Genomic DNA, 18,499 nt, shown 5'->3' on the forward strand with positions numbered 1-18,499 from the left:
CATGTTCCTTTATCCTAACAGGGAAAGGTGGTTTCTCAATATAAGCAGCAGGAACAACTAGATCAACATTATAAAGTATAGTTTCTTCTTTAACTGGTACCGGTTCTTTGGTTTCTTCTTTAATAGGTGGGTGATATTTAAACCACTTCTCTTTGGGGAGTTCAACATGAGTAGCAAATTATCCACAAAAGAAGGCTACTATCTCAGAGTCAAGTCCATATTAAGTGCTAAACTTTGAAAAGCATCGGTATCCATAAAAGATTTAACGCAATCATACTTTAGCTTAATACCTGACTCTTTACCTTCCTCGAGTTCCCAATCTTCAGAGTTGCCTTTAATTCTTTCCAAAAGATCCCACCGGAATTCAATAGTCTTCTTCATAAAAGAACCAGCACAAGAAGTATCAAGCATGGTTTGATCATTATGAGAAAGCCGGGCATAAAAATTCTGGATAATAATTTCTCTTGAGAACTCATGATTGGGGCATGAATATAGCATTGACTTAAGCCTCCCCCAAGCTAGAGCGATACTTTCTCCTTCACGAGGACAAAAATTATATATATAATTCTGATCATGATGAACTAGATGCAGAGGATAAACTTTTTGGTGGAACTCCAATTTCAAACGATTCCAATTCCATGATCCAATATCATCACATAGCCTATACCATGCCAATGCTTTTCCCTTCAAAGATAAAGGGAAAACCTTTTTCATCACTTCATCCCTGGGTAAACCTACAATCTTAAACAATCCGCAAATTTGTTTCACATATATCAAGTGCATATCATGATGTTCGGTTCCATCTCCTGCATAAGGATTAGCTAGCAGTTGTTCTATCATACCCGAAGGAATTTCATATTCAATATTTTCAGTAGGTGCAGTAGGTTGAGGGGTAACTAATTGTGGTTCCGGACGAGGTGAAGATACTCCGAACAAACCCCTCAAAGGATTGTTTTTCATAGTAACAAGTGACAACAAATTTCAGCACACTATATAAATGTTTCCTTACTAAATTCCACTTACCAAAGGCACTTCCCTCCCTGGCAACGGTGCCAGTAAATAGCCTTGATGACCCACAAGTATAGGGGATCAATTGTAGCTCTTTTAGATAAGTAAGAGTGTCGAACCCAACGAGGAGCAGAAGGACATGACAAGTAGTTTCTGGTAAGGTATTGTCTGCAAGTGCTGAAATTGTAAGTAGTTGAGTAGTTTGATAGCAAGATAATTTGTAACGAGCAAGTAATGATAATAGTAACAAGTATGCAGCAAGGTAGCCCAATCCTTTTGAGGCAAGGACAGGCCAAAACGGTCTCTTATGATAAGCAAAGCGTTCTTGAGGGTGCACAGGAATTTCATCTAGTCACTTTCGTCATGTTGGTTCGATTTGTGTTCGCTACTTTGATAATTTGATATGTGGGTGGACCGGTGCTTAGGTGTTGTTCTTACTTGAACAAACCTCGTACTTATGATTAACCCTCCCGCAAGCATCCACAACTACGAGAAAAGTATTAAGAATAAATTATAACCACAACATTAAACTTTTGGATCCAATCGGTCCCTTACGGAATAGCGCATAAACTAGGGTTTAAGCTTCTGTCACTCTCACAACCCACCATCTAATTGCTACTCCACAATGCATTCCCTTAGGCCCAAATATGGTGAAGTGTCATGTAGTCGACGTTCACATGACACCACTAAGGGAATAACAACATACATACTATCAAAATATCAAACACATATCAAGTTCACATGATTACTTGCAACATGATTTCTCCCGTGACCTCAAGAACAAAGGTAACTAGTCACAAATAATAATCATGCTCAAGATCAGAGGGGTATTAAATAGCATAATGGATCTGAACATATAATCTTCCACCAAATAAACCATATAGTAATCAACTACAAGATGTAATCAACACTACTAGTCACCCGCAAGCACCAATCTATAGTTCCGATAACAAGATTGAATACAAGAGATGAACTAGGGTTTGAGATGAGATGGTTCTATTGAAGATGTTGATGGAGATTTCCCTCCCGAAGATGGGAGAGTTGTTGGTGATGATGATGATGATGACGATGATTTCCCCCTCTAGGAGGGAAGTTCCCCCGGCGAAATCGCTCCAACGAAGAGAAAAAGTGCTCCTGCCCAAGTTCCGCCTCGAGATGGTGGCACTCCATCTCAAAAACCTTCTCCTTATTTTTTCTAGGTCAAAACCACTTATATACCAGAAGATGGGCACCAGTGATGGGCCGAGGAGGCCACAACCCACCAGGGAGCGCCTGGGGGGGCCTGGCGCACCCAGGTGGGTTGTACCCACCTGGTGGGCCCCCTCTGGTGGTTATTGGCTCCAGTATTTCTTAAATATTCCATAAAAAATCCCCGTGTAGTTTCAGCTTATTTGGAGTTGTGCGGAATAGGTAGCCTGACGTAGCTTTTTCAGGTCTAGATTTCCAACTGCTGGAATTCTCCGTCTTTGTGTGTACCTTGTAAATTATGAGAGAAAAGGCATTAGAATTACTCCAAAAAGCATTATTATGGATAAAACATTATAAATAACAGTAAGAAAACATGATGCAAAATGGACGTATCAGCTTGGAAGGTGAATTCTCTGAGAATGGTAGAGAACCGGATCGTGAAGCAGCCGCAGAAGAATTGAAGATGTTGAAATACAATGCTCAAGCTTTTGATATTCTCTTCAGTGGATTATGCCTCGAAGAATTCAACAAAATTAGCCACCTTGAGAATGCAAAGGAAATTTGGGATACTTCAGTTGATATGCATGAAGGTACCGAGTCCATCAAGGAATCCAAGTTGGATGTGCTTTGAAGTCAACTTGACAAGTTCAAGATGAAGGATGGCGAAGGAGTAGCTGAAACGTACTCTAGGCTTGCTCTCATCACAAATGAGATTGTCGGCTTAGGAAGTGAAGAGATGACTGACAAATTCATTATTAAGAAGATCCTTAGAGTATTGGATGGAAAATATGATACCATGTGCACATTGATCCAAATGATGCCCAATTACAAACATATCAAGACCAATGAAGTCATTGGTAAATTGTTGCTCATGATATGTCAATCAAAGATAAGGAAGAGCTCCACAACAAGTCAAGTGGTGCATACAAAGCTTCAACTGATGCTCCTACAACATCAAGTGACAAGCTAGTCTCTAATGGAGAATTGAGCTTAATGGTGAAGAACTTCAACAAATTCTACAAGAGTAAAAGCAAAGAGAGAAGCTCCAAGTCAAGGTCCTACAATGACAAAAGATCTTCTAGTCCTGATCGAAATTTCTACAATTGTGGAAGACCCAGACACTATTACAATGAGTGTACGGTTCCCTACAAGAAATGAGAAGACTCACCAAAAAGGAGGACTAGAAGAGATGAATCACCTCCAAGAGAGAGAGAAGGAGTTGAGATGATCGTTATGAATGAAGGCCCTCTCGAATAAGTAAGGATTCAGAAAGGAAAAACAAGTCATCAAAGAGCTACACAAGATGAAGACATCAATTTCACATTGGTGAATGGGTTTCCGGTTCCGACTCCGTCAACTACTCTGAGAGAAGCTATCACTCCGACTCTGAATATACTCAAGATGAAGGTGTTACCGGTCTTGCTCTAGTGTCATCCAACTCCCACGACATATTTGATTCACCAAATGAAGTAATTAGAAGATGCTTCATGTCTAAAGGCCCCAAGGTATCACACCCCGAGTATCTTGATTTCAATAGTGATGAAGATGATTTCCTAGCTGATGATGATTTAATTGTTGATAAAACTAGTGATGTGAGCTATAATGAAATTGCTAGTAATCATGCTAATCAAGATGAAACGAATGGCAATGATAAGAAGGAAATTGAGCATATAACTAAAGAACAAAACACTCTTAAGTTTGCTCATGAAACAACTCAAGAGGATCATAGAGAGCTCCTAAGAACTCATGAGAAGCTACGCTTTGAGAAGCTAAATTTAGAGCAAGAGCATGAGTTTCTAAAAGCTATCAATGATGATCTTCGAGAGAAGAGCTCTTCTTACATTTCCAAATGTATCCTCTTGTCTACTGGTATGCCACAAGTAAAATCTAGTAACAAGAGCAAGAAAGATTCTTCTTCTAGAAGTAACAATAACCATGCTAAATCCAATATTGTTGCTTCTAGTAATTCTCTTGATTCCACTAATGAATCTCTTAGCCAAGTTACACTTGAGTAATAAAATAGCTTATTGAAGGGAATTATAGATAAAGGTGTTCACAACAGTCTTTCCGGGAGTAAAAAATTTGAGGAAATTGTACGCAAGCAAGACACCGGAAGAATCAATGTGTTGGTTCTGAATGGAAGTTCAATGCCAATGGAGTTGAATGGGAAGAAGATCAATACCCCAAGATTAAGTTTGTTCACTTCTTTTGAGAGAACAAAAGCTCAAGATGATCTTCCACCACAAGACCAGAAGCTAAAGGGGAAGGACAAGCTTCAAGAAGAGATTGAATCATTTCAAGAAGCTCCTAAAGCCATGGTCAAGTGGGTTCCCAAGACTACGTCAAGCTCTACTTCATCAAGTTTGACTACAATTCCAAGGATTCCCATCAAGTTGATGTGGGTCCCAAAGAAGAAGAACTAGAGTGTTCTTGAGGGTGACTTCGCCAACATACTTCACTCATATTTATTTTTGGCAAGGACCTGTGCAATCAACTTTCACATCTTGCACTAGTTTATGGAGTCACGAACCCTCTTGTTGGTAAGACAAGGGACAAGGTAACCTGATGCTTTCATGGACATCATCATATTGCAATTCACTCTATATCTATGGGTATCCTTGTATGTTCCTTGTGGGACTAACCCATGTATGTATTGAAAGTGCAAAAACTCAAAAGGATTGCTCCGAACTCTTGATGGACTACATCAACATTGAGCATCCACATATTCACTATCTACATGAAGTCATCATAGACAAAACCCAAGGTTAGTTCATCTTCTTTGGGGGGGGGATATCACATCTAGGAGGACCTTTGCTCTAAAAATTGAGATAAAACAACTCTAATGGTGTGAACACATTAATGCTTTATGTAAAAGTGGAAACCCCACTTGTGCTTAAATGATGAGTATGACCTATGATCAAATGTTCTCATTTAACTCCTAAGTCAATATACTCATATATAGATGACCTTGAAGGAAATATGCCCTAGAGGCAATAATAAAGTTGTTATTTATATTTCCTTATATCATGATAAATGTTTATTATTCATGCTAGAATTGTATTAACCGGAAACTTAGTACATGTGTGAATACATAGACAAACAGAGTGTCACTAGTATGCCTCTACTTGACTAGCTCGTTAATCAAAGATGGTTAAGTTTCCTAGCCATAGACATGAGTTGTCATTTGATGAACGGGATCACATCATTCGAGAATGATGTGATTGACTTGACCCATCCGTTAGCTTAGCACTATGATCGTTTAGTTTATTGCTATTGCTTTCTTCATAACTTACACATGTTCCTATGACTATGAGATTATGCAACTCCTGAATACCAGAGGAACACTTAGTGTGCTATCAAACATCACAACGTAACTGGGTGATTATAAAGATGCTCTACAGGTGTCTCCGATGGTGTTTGTTGAGTTGGCATAGATCGAGATTAGGATTTGTCACTCTGATAGTCGGAGAGGTATCTCTGGGCCCTCTCGGTAATGCACATCACTATAAGCCTTGCAAGCAATGTGACTAATAAGTTAGTTGCGGGATGTTGCATTACGGAACGAGTAAAGAGACTTGCCGGTAACGAGATTGAACTAGGTATGATGATACCGACGATCGAATCTCGGGCAAGTAACATACCGATGACAAAGGGAACAACATATGTTGTTAGGCGGTATGGCCGATAAAGATCTTCATAGAATATGTAGGAGCCAATACGGGCATCCAGGTTCCGCTATTGTTTATTGAATAGAGAGATGTCTCGATCATGTATACATAGTTCTCGAACCCGTAGGGTCCGCACGCTTAACCTTCGTTGACGATATAGTATTATATGAGTTATGTATGTTGGTGACTGAATGTTGTTCGGAGCCCCGGATGAGATCACAGGCATGACGAGGAACTCTGGAATGGTCCCAGATAAATATTGATATATGGGATAATAGTGTTTGGTCTCCGGAAGGGTTCCAGAATTCACCGGAAGGGGTTCCGGATGTTTCCTGAAATGTTTGGGTAGGAGAACACTTTATTTGGGCCAAAGGGAAAAGCCCACAAGGTTTTTGGAAAGCGCAAAAGGAAGTTTTGCAGAGTCCAGGGGCCAGACGCTAGGGTCCCTGGCGTCTGGGTCCAGACGTCGGGAACCCTGGTGTTTGGTCCTGGAGTCCGAGAAGGACTCTTGCCTTTCGGGTGAAACCGACTTTGTGTAGGCTTTTACTCCAAGTTTCGACCCCAAGGCTCAACATATAAATAGAGGGGTAGGGCTAGCACCCAAGACACATCAAGAAACACCAAGCCGTGTGCCGGCAACCCCATCCCCTCTAGTTTATCCTCCGTCATAGTTTTCATAGTGCTTAGGCGAAGACATGCAGAGATTGTTCTTCACCAACACCGTCACCATGCCGTCGTGCTGCCGGAACTCATCTACTACTTCGCCCCTCTTGCTGGATCAAGAAGGCGAGGACGTCATCGAGCTGAACGTGTGCTGAACGCGGAGGTGCCGTACGTTCGGTACTTGATCAGGACGGATCATGAAGGTGTACGACTACATCAACCGCATTGATAAACGCTTCCGCTTTCAGTCTATGAGGGTACGTAGACACACTCTCCCCTCTCGTTGCTATGCATCTCCTAGATAGATCTCGCATGATCGTAGGAAAATTTTGAAATACTGAGTTCCTCAACAGACCTAATCATCGCCAATTGCTTGATAGACACTAGAATTGGTTGTGCATGTTTGACACATATTTCACTTCCTATTTTTATTGTGTGAGCATGTTGGTTGCATATTTTTCTCCATTCAAGGAGATCCATTTGTTGTTTTGATTGTCTTGGTTTTTGTTGGCCAAGTGGATGTACAAGAATGCCTAAGAACCTCCTCTAGCTATCTATGTTTTTCTTGTCTCAAATTATTTTCATGCTATATCACAAAAAATGAACAAGTCTTTTTCGGACCCTCCGGGTGAGGAGCACCCGGAGCCACCGATCCGACAAGGGCTGATCTCCAAAACCTTCTTCATGGATTTTGGTCACACCAACACACTCAAACCCGGTCGAACCGAAATCATTTATATTGATCTAGGTTTTCATCTCGGTGCTACCGATTAGACCAACTCGGCATCACCGATTTTTTGTAACTGCAAGCAGTTACACATCCCGGTGCCACTGATAGCATACGGGTATATATACTCAGCGCGACCATACATTGAATATTTCTTCAAACGCTACGACTCCTTGATGTCTACTACACAACCTTCTTCTTGTAGACGTTGTTGGGCCTCCAAGTGCAGAGGTTTGTAGGACAGTAGCAAATTTCCCTCAAGTGGATGACCTAAGGTTTATCAATTCGTGGGAGGTGTAGGATGAAGATGGTCTCTCTCAAGCAACCTTGCAACCAAATAACAAAGAGTCTCTTGTGTCCCCAACACACCCAATACAATGGTAAATTGTTTAGGTGCACTAGTTCGGCGAAGAGATGGTGATACAAGTGGTATATGGATAGTAGATAATAGTTTTTGTAATATGAAAATATAAAAACAGCAAGGTAACTAATGATAAAAGTGAGCTTTAACGGTATTGCAATGCGTTGAAACAAGGCCTAGGGTTCATACTTTCACTAGTGCAAGTCCTCTCAACAATAATAACATAATTGGATCATATAACTATCCCTCAACATGCAACAAAGAGTCACTCCAAAGTCACTAATAGCGGAGAACAAACGAAGAGATTATGGTAGGGTACGAAACCACCTCAAAGTTATTCTTTCCAATCAATCCGTTGGGCTATTCCTATAAGTGTCACAAACAACCCTAGAGTTCGTACTAGAATAACACCTTCAGACACAAATCAACCAAAACCCTAATGTCACCTAGATACTCCAATGTCACCTCAAGTATCCATGGGTATGATTATACGATATGCGTCACACAATCTCAGATTCATCTATTGAACCAACACATAGAACCTCAAAGAGTGCCCCAAAGTTTCTACCGGAGAATCACGACGAAAACGTGTGCCAAACCCTATGCATAGGTTCATGGGCGGAACCTGCAAGTTGGTCACCAAAACATACATCAAGTGAATCATGTGATATCCCATTGTCACCACAGATATGCACGGCAAGACATACATCAAGTGTTCTCAAATCTTTAAAGACTCAATCCGATAAGATAACTTCAAAGGGGAAACTCAATCCATTACAAGAGAGTAGAGGGGGGAAGAAACATCATAGGATCCAAATATAATAGCAAAGCTCGCGATACATCAAGATCGTATCACCTTAAGAACACGAGAGAGAGAGAGAGAGATCAAACACATAGCTACTGGTACATACCCTCAGCCCCGAGGGAGAACTACTCCCTCCTCGTCATGGAGAGCACCGGGATGATGAAGATGGCCATCGGAGAGCGATTCCCCCTCCGGCAGGGTGCCGGAATGGGTCTAGATTGGTTTTCGGTGGCTACGAAGGCTTCTGGCGGCGGAACTCCCGATCTATTGTGCTCCCCGATAGTTTTAGGGTACGTGGGTATATATGGGTGAAAGAGATACATCAGGGAGCCACGAGGGGCCCACGAGGGTGGAGGGTGTGCCCCCTGCCTCGTGGCTCCCTCGTTCCTTTCCTGACGTGCACTCCAAGTTTTTCCGGTAGCTTTCCTTCCAAAAATAACTTCTCCAGTTGGTTTCATTCCGTTTCGACTCCGTTTGATATTCCTTTTCTTTGAAACACTGAAATAGGTAAAAACAGCAATTCTGGGCTGGGCCTCCGGTTAATAGGTTAGTCCCAAAAATAATATAAAAGTGGATAATAAAGCCCAATATTGTCCAAAACAGTAGATAATATAGCATGGAGCAATCAAAAATTATAGATACATTTGAGACGTATCAATCATCCCCAAGCTTAATTCCTGCTCGTCCTCGAGTAGGTAAATGATAAAAATGGAATTTTTGATGCGGAGTGCTACTTGGCATAATTTCAATGTAATTCTTCTTAATTGTGGCATGAATATTCAGATCCATAAGATTCAAGACAAAAGTTCATATTGACATAAAAATAATAATACTTCAAGCATACTAACAAAGCAATCATGTCTTAATAACATGGCCAAAGAAAGCTATCCCTACAAAATCATATAGTCTGGCTATGCTCCATCTTCACCACACAAAATATTTAAATCATGCACAACCCCGATGACAGGCCAAGCAATTGTTTCATACTTTTGATGTTCCCAAACTTTTTCAATCTTCACGCAATACATGAGCGTGAGCCATGGATATAGCACTATAGGTGGAATAGAATGGTGGTTGTGGAGAAGACAAAAAAGGAGAAGATAGTCTCACATCAACTAGGCGTATCAATGGGCTATGGAGATGCCCATCAATAGATATCAATGTGAGTGACTAGGGATTGCCATGCAGCGGATGCACTAGAGCTATAAGTATATGAAAGCTCAACAAAAGAAACTAAGTGGGTGTGCATCCAACTTGCTTGCTCATGAAGACGTAGGGCATTTTGAGGAAGCCCATCATTGGAATATACAAGCGAAGTTCTATAATGTAAAATTCCCACTAGTATATGAAAGTGATAACATAGGAGACTCTCTATCATGAAGATCATGGTGCTACTTTGAAGCACAAGTGTGGTAAAAGGATAGTAGCATTGCCCCTTCTCTCTTTTTCTCTCATTTTTTTAGGCCTTTTCTCTTTTTTATGGCCTCTTTTCTTTTTTTTCGTCCGGAGTCTCATCCCGACTTGTGGGGGAATCATAGTCTCCATCATCCTTTCCTCACTAGGACAATGCTCTAATAATGATGATCATCACACTTTTATTTACTTACAACTCAAGAATTACAACTCGATTCTTAGAAAAAAAATATTACTCTATATGAATGCCTCCGGCGGTGTACCGGGATGTGCAATGACTCATGAGTGACATGTATGAAAGAATTATGAACGGTGGCTTTGCCACAAATACAATGTCAACTACATGATCATGCATAGCAATATGACAATGATGGAGCATGTCATAATAAACAGAATGGTGGAAATTTGCATGGAAATATATCTCGGAATGGCTATGGAAATGCCATAATAGGTAGATATGGTGGCTGTTTTGAGGAAGATATATGGTGGGTTTATGGTACCGGCGAAAGTTGCGCGGTACTAGAGAGGTTAGCAATAATGGAAGGATGAGAGTGCGTATAATCCATGGACTCAACATTGTTCATAAAGAACTCACATACTTATTGCAAAAATTTATTAGTTATCAAAACAAAGTACTACACGCATGCTCCTAGGGGGGGTATATTGGTAGGAAAAGACCATCGCTTGTCCCCGACCGCCACTCATAAGGAGGACAATCAATAAATAAATCAGGCTCCAACTTCATCACATAACGGTTCACCATACGTGCATGCTACGGGAATCACAAACTTAAACATACTACGCAACTAGCATGACTCTAATATCACCATCTCCACATCTCAAAACAATCATCAAGCATCAAACTTCTCTTAGTATTCAATACTCTATATGAAAGTTTTTACTATTCTTGGATGCCTAGCATATTAGGATTATTTAAGCAAATTACCATGCTATTTAGAACTCTCAAAATGATATAAGTGAAGCATGAGAGTTCATATATTTCTATAATACCACCACCGTGCTCTAAAAACATATAAGTGAAGCACTAGAGCAAACGACAAACTACTCCGAAAGATATAAGTGAAGATCAATGAGTAGTCGAATAATTATGCAACTATGTGAAGACTATCTTAACATTTAAGATTTTCAGATCTTGGTATTTTATTCAAACATCAAGAAAAACATAATGAAATAAAATGACGCTCCAAGCAAAACACATATCATGTGGCGAATAAAAATATAGCTCCAAGTAAAGTTACCGATGAATGAAGACGAAAGAGGGGATGCCTTCCGGGGCATCCCCAAGCTTAGGCTTTTGGTTGTCCTTGAATATTACCTTGGGGTGCCTTGGGCATCCCCAAGCTTAGGCTCTTTCCACTCCTTATTCCATAGTCCATCAAATCTTTACCCAAAACTTGAAAACTTCACAACACAAAACTTAACAGAAAACTCGTAAGCTCCGTTAGTATAAGAAAGTAAATCACCACTTCAAGGTACTGTAATGAACTCATTATTTATTTATATTGGTGTCAAACCTACTGTATTCCAACTTCTCTATGGTTTATAAACTATTTTACTAGCCATAGATTCATCAAAATAAGTAAACAACACATGAAAAACAGAATCTGTCAAAAACATAATAGTCTGTAGTAATCTGAATCAAACGTATGCTTCTCGAACTCATAAAATTCTAAAATAAATTTCTGGACCTGAGGAATTTTTTTATTAATCCTCTGCAAAAAGAATTAACTAAATAGCACTCTCCAAATAAAAATGGCAGCAATTCTCGTGAGCGCTAAAGCTTCTGTTTTTTACAGCATGATCAACAAGACTTCCCCCAAGTCTTCCCAAAGGTTCTACTTGGTACAAACACTAATTAGAAGCATAAAACCACATATAAACAGAGGCTAGATGAATTATTTATTACTAAACAGGAACAAAAAGCAAGGAACAAGAATAAAATTGGGTTGCCTCCCAACAAGCGCTATCGTTTAATGCCCCTATCTAGGCATGATGATTTCAACGATGCTCACATAAAAGATAAGAATTGAAACATAAAGAGAGCCTCATGAAGAATATGACTAGAACATTTAAGTCTAACCCACTTCCTATGCATAGGGATTTTGTGATCAAACAACTTGTGGGAACAAGAATCAACTTGCATAGGAAGGTAAAACAAGCATAACTTCAAAACTTTAAGCACATAGAGAGGAAACTTGATATTATTGCAATTCCTACAAGCATATATTCCTCCCTCATAATAATTTTCAGTTGCATCATGAATGAATTCAACAATATAACCAGAACATAAAGCATTATTTTCATGATCTACAAGCATAGAAATTTTATTACTCTCCACATAAGCAAAATTCTTCTCATTTGGAATAGTGGGAGCATCATAAGAGACTCGAATACTATAAATTGTTTCCACATTAAAAGAGTAATGTTCAGAGAAGGGATAATCATAATCATGACAAGTTTTATAAATATAATCACTACTTTTTATAGCATAAGTATCATCACAATAATCATCATAGGTAGGAGGCATGCTATCATCATTATAAATTTGCATATCAAAACTTGGGAGACTAAAAATATCATCTTCATTAAACGTAGCATCCCCAAGCTTGGGACTTTTCATATCATAAGCATAATCACTCTCATCATTAATAGTATGGATAGCACCAATAGTATAGCAATTATTATATTCTTCCAAGCAAGTGCCAAATAAATTTTCAAGATCATAAGAAGTATCATTATATTCCACAATTATATTTTCATGAGGCACAATAGTAATAGGAGGAGCATTATTTGGGGGAGATATCTTTTTACCTCTCTTCCTTTTTATTTTCTTCTTCTTCACCACATCATGTGTGGGTTCAATCCTCTTTTTGGAGCTCTTTATTAATGAGATTGGTTGAATAGGAGGCTCCTCCTCGTTACCTGATTCATCATAAGAAATAATAGGAGGATATTGGGAAGTCTCTTCCCTTTCATTAGTATTCTCTTCATCTTCTATTTGTTTTCTTTTCTTTATGTGGTTGGCAATATAAGGATTTTCAATACAATTCACCGCACAATACATATAAATTTCCTCTAGATCAAAATGAAGAACTCTATCAAGGGCAAATTTTGGAATATCCTTAGTTGTATGTTTCATTTCTTCATAACCCAAGAGCAAACTAAGTTCATTATGATGTGCAAGGGAAATCAAGTCATCACAATTTTTGGACACGATACGATCATGAAACAATTTGCATTGGGTATTGAAATGATCATGTTCATTGCAAAGCTCCCAAGTATGGCCAAGATAATTTAAATTTTCAGCACATTCATCTAGCTCTTCTTGCAACAATTAAGTTTCTAAGTACTTACGACTCTTGCAATATCTATCTTCCCTATTTGGTGTGTACTTACAAACCCAATGTACTCCACAAAAATTGACATGTTTATAGGAGACATCATAACTAGTGCAATCATCATTACTATCATGGATATTCAAACAATTCGTACTAACAACATTGCAATCATGCTCATCATTCACATATTTAGTGCCAAACATTTTATATATTTCTTCTTCTAGCACTTGAGCACAATTTTCCTTTCCATCATACTTACGGAAGATATTAAAAAGGTGAAGCGTATGAGACAAACTTAATTCCATTTTTTATAGTTTTCTTTTATAAACTAAACTAGTGATAAAATAAGAAACTAAAAGACTCGATTGCAAGATCTAAATATATACCTTCAAGCGCTAACCTCCCAGGCAACGGCGCCAGAAAAGAGCTTGATGTCTACTACACAACCTTCTTCTTGTAGACGTTGTTGGGCCTCCAAGTGCAGAGGTTTGTAGGACAGTAGTAAATTTCCCTCAAGTGGATGACCTAAGGTTTATCAATCCGTGGGAGGCGTAGGATGAAGATAGTCTCTCTCAAGCAACCCTGCAACCAAATAACAAAGAGTCTCTTGTGTCCCCAACACACCCAATACAATGGTAAATTGTATAGGTGCACTAGTTCGGCGAAGAGATGGTGATACAAGTGGTATATGGATAGTAGATAATAGTTTTTGTAATATGAAAATATAAAAACAGCAAGGTAACTAATGATAAAAGTGAGCTTTAACGGTATTGCAATGCGTTGAAACAAGGCCTAGGGTTCATACTTTCACTAGTGCAAGTCCTCTCAACAATAATAACATAATTGGATCATATAACTATCCCTCAACATGCAACAAAGAGTCACTCCAAAGTCACTAATAGCGGAGAACAAACGAAGAGATTATGGTAGGGTACGAAACCACCTCAAAGTTATTCTTTCCAATCAATCCGTTGGGCTATTCCTATGTGTCACAAACAGCCCTAGAGTTCGTACTAGAATAACACCTTCAGACACAAATCAACCAAAACCCTAATGTCACCTAGATACTCCAATGTCACCTCAAGTATCCGTGGGTATGATTATACGATATGCGTCACACAATCTCATATTCATCTATTCAACCAACACATAGAACCTCAAAGAGTGCCCCAAAGTTTCTACCGGAGAATCACGACGAAAACGTGTGCCAACCCCTATGCATAGGTTCATGGGCGGAACCCGCAAGTTGGTCACCAAAACATACATCAAGTGAATCACGTGATATCCCATTGTCACCACAGATATGCACGGCAGGACATACATCAAGTGTTCTCAAATCTTTAAAGACTCAATCCGATAAGATAAATTCAAAGGGGAAACTCAATCCATTACAAGAGAGTAGAGGGGGAAGAAACATCATAGGATCCAAATATAATAGCAAAGCTCGCGATACATCAAGATCGTATCACCTCAAGAACACGATAGAGAGAGATCAAACACATAGCTACTGGTACATACCCTCAACCCCGAGGGAGAACTACTCCCTCCTCGTCATGGAGAGCACCGGGATGATGAAGATGGCCACCGGAGAGGGATTCCCCCTCCGGCAGGGTGCCGGAACGGGTCTAGATTGGTTTTCGGTGGCTACGGAGGCTTCTGGCGGCGGAACTCCCGATCTATTGTGATCCCCGATAGTTTTAGGGTACATGGGTATATATGTGTGAAAGAGATATGTCAGGGGAGCAACGAGGGGCCCACGAGGGTGGAGGGTGCGCCCTAGGGGGGTGGGCGCGCCCCCCTGCCTCGTGGCTCCCTCGTTCCTTTCCTGACGTGCACTCCAAGTTTTTCCGGTAGCTTTCCTTCCAAAAATAACTTCTCCAGTTAGTTTCATTCCGTTTCGACTCCGTTTGATATTCCTTTTCTTCGAAACACTGAAATAGGCAAAAATAGCAATTCTGGGCTGGGCCTCCGGTTAATAGGTTAGTCCCAAAAATAATATAAAAGTGGATAATAAAGCCCAATATTGTCCAAAATAGTAGATAATATAGCATGGAGGAATCAAAAATTATAGATACGTTGGAGACGTATCACTCCTCACCCCATTGTTGCCGCCTCCCTGGTCTCCGGATTGTCGCCTTCGTCTCCAACATGCCTTCGCTCCAGGACTCCGTTGCCGCCATAGAGGATCTCCACCAAGTTAGGGTGAGATTCGACCCCCTCGTGCTTCACCTTTTCTGATTCAATGCACAATGGTTTTTCCATGTACCTTGCCATGAATGAGATTCTTCTATCCACCAGATTAGTTCAGTAGAATAGATTCGAGCAAAGATTTTAGGTTTAGGTTTCCGCTGAACACATCTCAGACCGACCGATTAGGAATTTTCGGTGCCACCGATTTGGCCCTGGCCATTACACTAGTACAACTCGGTTCCACCGAAACGTACTAATAGGTGAGACCGGAAGTAAAGTTTTGGTGAAACCCTAGCAACTCGGAGACACCGAACCACATCTCAGTCAGACCAAAATGGAGTGTTTTGGTTCTGTGATTGCTTCGGTCTCACCGAAATGACCAACTCGGTAGCTCCGAAATGCATTATGTGAAAACCTAGAACTAAGATTTGAACTCAATTTTTTGAAAAATCATCTACTTCTTGTGATAACTCATCCACTTTTCCCATACCTATCTATTCACAGGGTCTGTTTGCAAGATGTCGAGTGCAACTGATAGTCAGAATGAGTCAGAGCAGAATGTTGATCTCAGTGAGGGATCCAGTCCAAATGAGAGCTACTACGAAGGCATTAGAAGCTCTCCAGATCTGCCAAAGGCTATCACAAGGACTAAAGAAGAAGAGAAATTCAGATGATGAAGATGAATACTTTGTGGCTGGTGAGGCCACATCCAAGAAGAAGGCAGTAATGAGAAAAGAGTATGGTACTTCTGCTAGCACCAGGCCAAGTGCCAAGGACAGGACTGCTGTAAGGAAAGTCTCCCTGTCAAAGGAAAACAAAGCCTCGGCTCCAAAGGAAACAATGACATTCACACTTGAAGAGCCAAGTGGTGCAGAGGCTGATGCCAGCAAGAAGGAAAGGGCTAGAAAGACAACTGCTATAGTCATTGGCAAACCTTCCATGAGGGAAGATGGTCATGATGAGGAGGGGGAGGAAGAACCTACTGCATATGCACCTCCAGCAAAGACTCAGAAGCTAATGTTAGATGTTATGAAGTTAGCTGCTCCCTCCAAGCCCAAAGTTTTTGCTCCTAAGAGGTCTACAAGAAACATCTCTGTTGCTGAGAAGAACAAGGCCCCGGTGCCTGAAGTTGAGATGGATGATGAGCCACTAATGCAAAGAACCTAAAGCCCAAGATTCCAGACCATTACAATGCTCATCCAGTAGCCAAGAACATGATGCTCATGAAGGATAAGGGTTTGCGTGAATGGAGGAAGATTGATCCTTATTCTGACAGAAGGAGGACTGCTTGTGATGACTGTCGCTTTCACACTAGAGAACAACAGGATCTCTATGAGACTGTACTGCTTGATAAGAAGCCCATCGTCAGTGACATGAAATGGGTGGACTGGAAACATTGATGCAAATGAAGACCATTTTCCCCATGTTCATGAGAGTTTCAGACTTGCAGGAATGGATGCCTTTGTTGGTCAGAAGCTCACCAAGTGGAGTGACGAGATGATCATGCAATTCTACTCCATAGTTCATTTCTATCCATATGGGAGGATTGCATGGATGACTGAGGGTTCCAAGTACCGGTCAACTATCTCTAAGTGGACTGAACTTCTTGGTGCACCTCGGGAAGAAGAAAATGGCATTGATGTGTATGGGAAGCCCGAGACGGACCACAACTCTATGGCAAACATGTACAAGGAAATCCCTGCTAAGGATGTTGAGAGTCATAAGCTTGTCTCTGTAAAGCATTTGCTTGCTGGTTTGACTGCCACAAATACTATCTTGAGTCATACTCTTTTGCCCAATTTCCGAAGATGACAAGATGATTCATGGCCACTCCATCAACTTGCTACATTTGTTTGACACCCCTCAGAAGTTCAAAGTCATGAGTTTGATAGTAGAGACAGTCAAGAGGACAATTGCTGATCAGAAGAGATCTTGTGGATATTCTCCACATATTCAGATGCTCATCAACTCCAAGATTGGGACGAGCATTTATCTACTTGATCGTGAGCACCTTCCACTTCAGCCTGAGTCTGAGGATAATGTAGTTGTGATGGATGCTTCACACCCTACATCCGTTGAGGCTCAAGAGAAGATCCAGGCAGCTGCAGCAGCAAGAGCAGCTAAAGGGGCCATAGCACCCAATGCTCCCATAGCCAACCTCAAGTCCAAGAATGATCAGATGACATATCTGTTAGAAGCAACCCTGAGGATTCAGAAGAGTCTGGCCAACATTTCTAAGAACCAGGTGAGCCTAGAGCGGATAATCGAGACTAAGGTTCATGATCTTGATGTAAAGATCACAGAGATTCAGACTATTGTGGATAAGCTCAAAGATGATGTCGAGGCAGCCAGAGCCACTGCAGAGGATAGTGGAGATGAGAGACCTACCACTGAGAGGTTTCAGACAGTGCCTAGGGCACCCAGATCTTCAGTCGTGCCAGTTGCAGATATGAGTGTCAGTGTCAAAACTGGCAGATCTCGGGTAGGGGGTCCCGAATTGTGCGTCTAATGATCGATGGTAATAGGAGACAGGGGACACGATGTTTACCCAGGTTCGGGCCCTCTTGATGGAGGTGATACCCTACGTCCTGCTTGATTGACTTTGATGAGTATAGGGGTTACAAGAGTTGATCTACCACGAGATCGTAATGGCTAAACCCTAGATGTCTAGCCTATATGATTATTATTGCCTCTACGGACTAAACCCTCCAGTTTATATAGACACCGGAGGGGGCTAGGGTTTGTACAGAGTCGGTTTACAGAGAAAGGAATCTTCATATCCGCGCGCTAAGCTTGCCTTCCACGCCAAGGAGAGTCCCATCTGGACACAGGGAAAGTCTTTCATCTTGTATCTCCATGGCCCATTAGTCCGGCCCATATCACATAGCCCAGATGCCCGAGGACCTCGTAATCCTGGACTCCCTCTGTAGCCCCTGAACCAGTCTTCAATGACGATGTGTCCGGTGCGCAGATTGTCTTCGGCATTGCAAGGCGGGTTCCTCCTCCGTACACTTCAAAGTAATTGACCACCAGCACTATATCCGGCTCTGTACAATAGTCACAATCCTCAAACATAAAGGTAAAATACAGATAAGTTCCGTCTTCTGATGATTTTAC

Source organism: Triticum urartu, chromosome 5A, assembly GCF_056163025.1.
Source record: "Triticum urartu cultivar PI428250 chromosome 5A, HENAU_Tu73, whole genome shotgun sequence".
Lineage (NCBI taxonomy): Eukaryota > Viridiplantae > Streptophyta > Magnoliopsida > Poales > Poaceae > Triticum > Triticum urartu.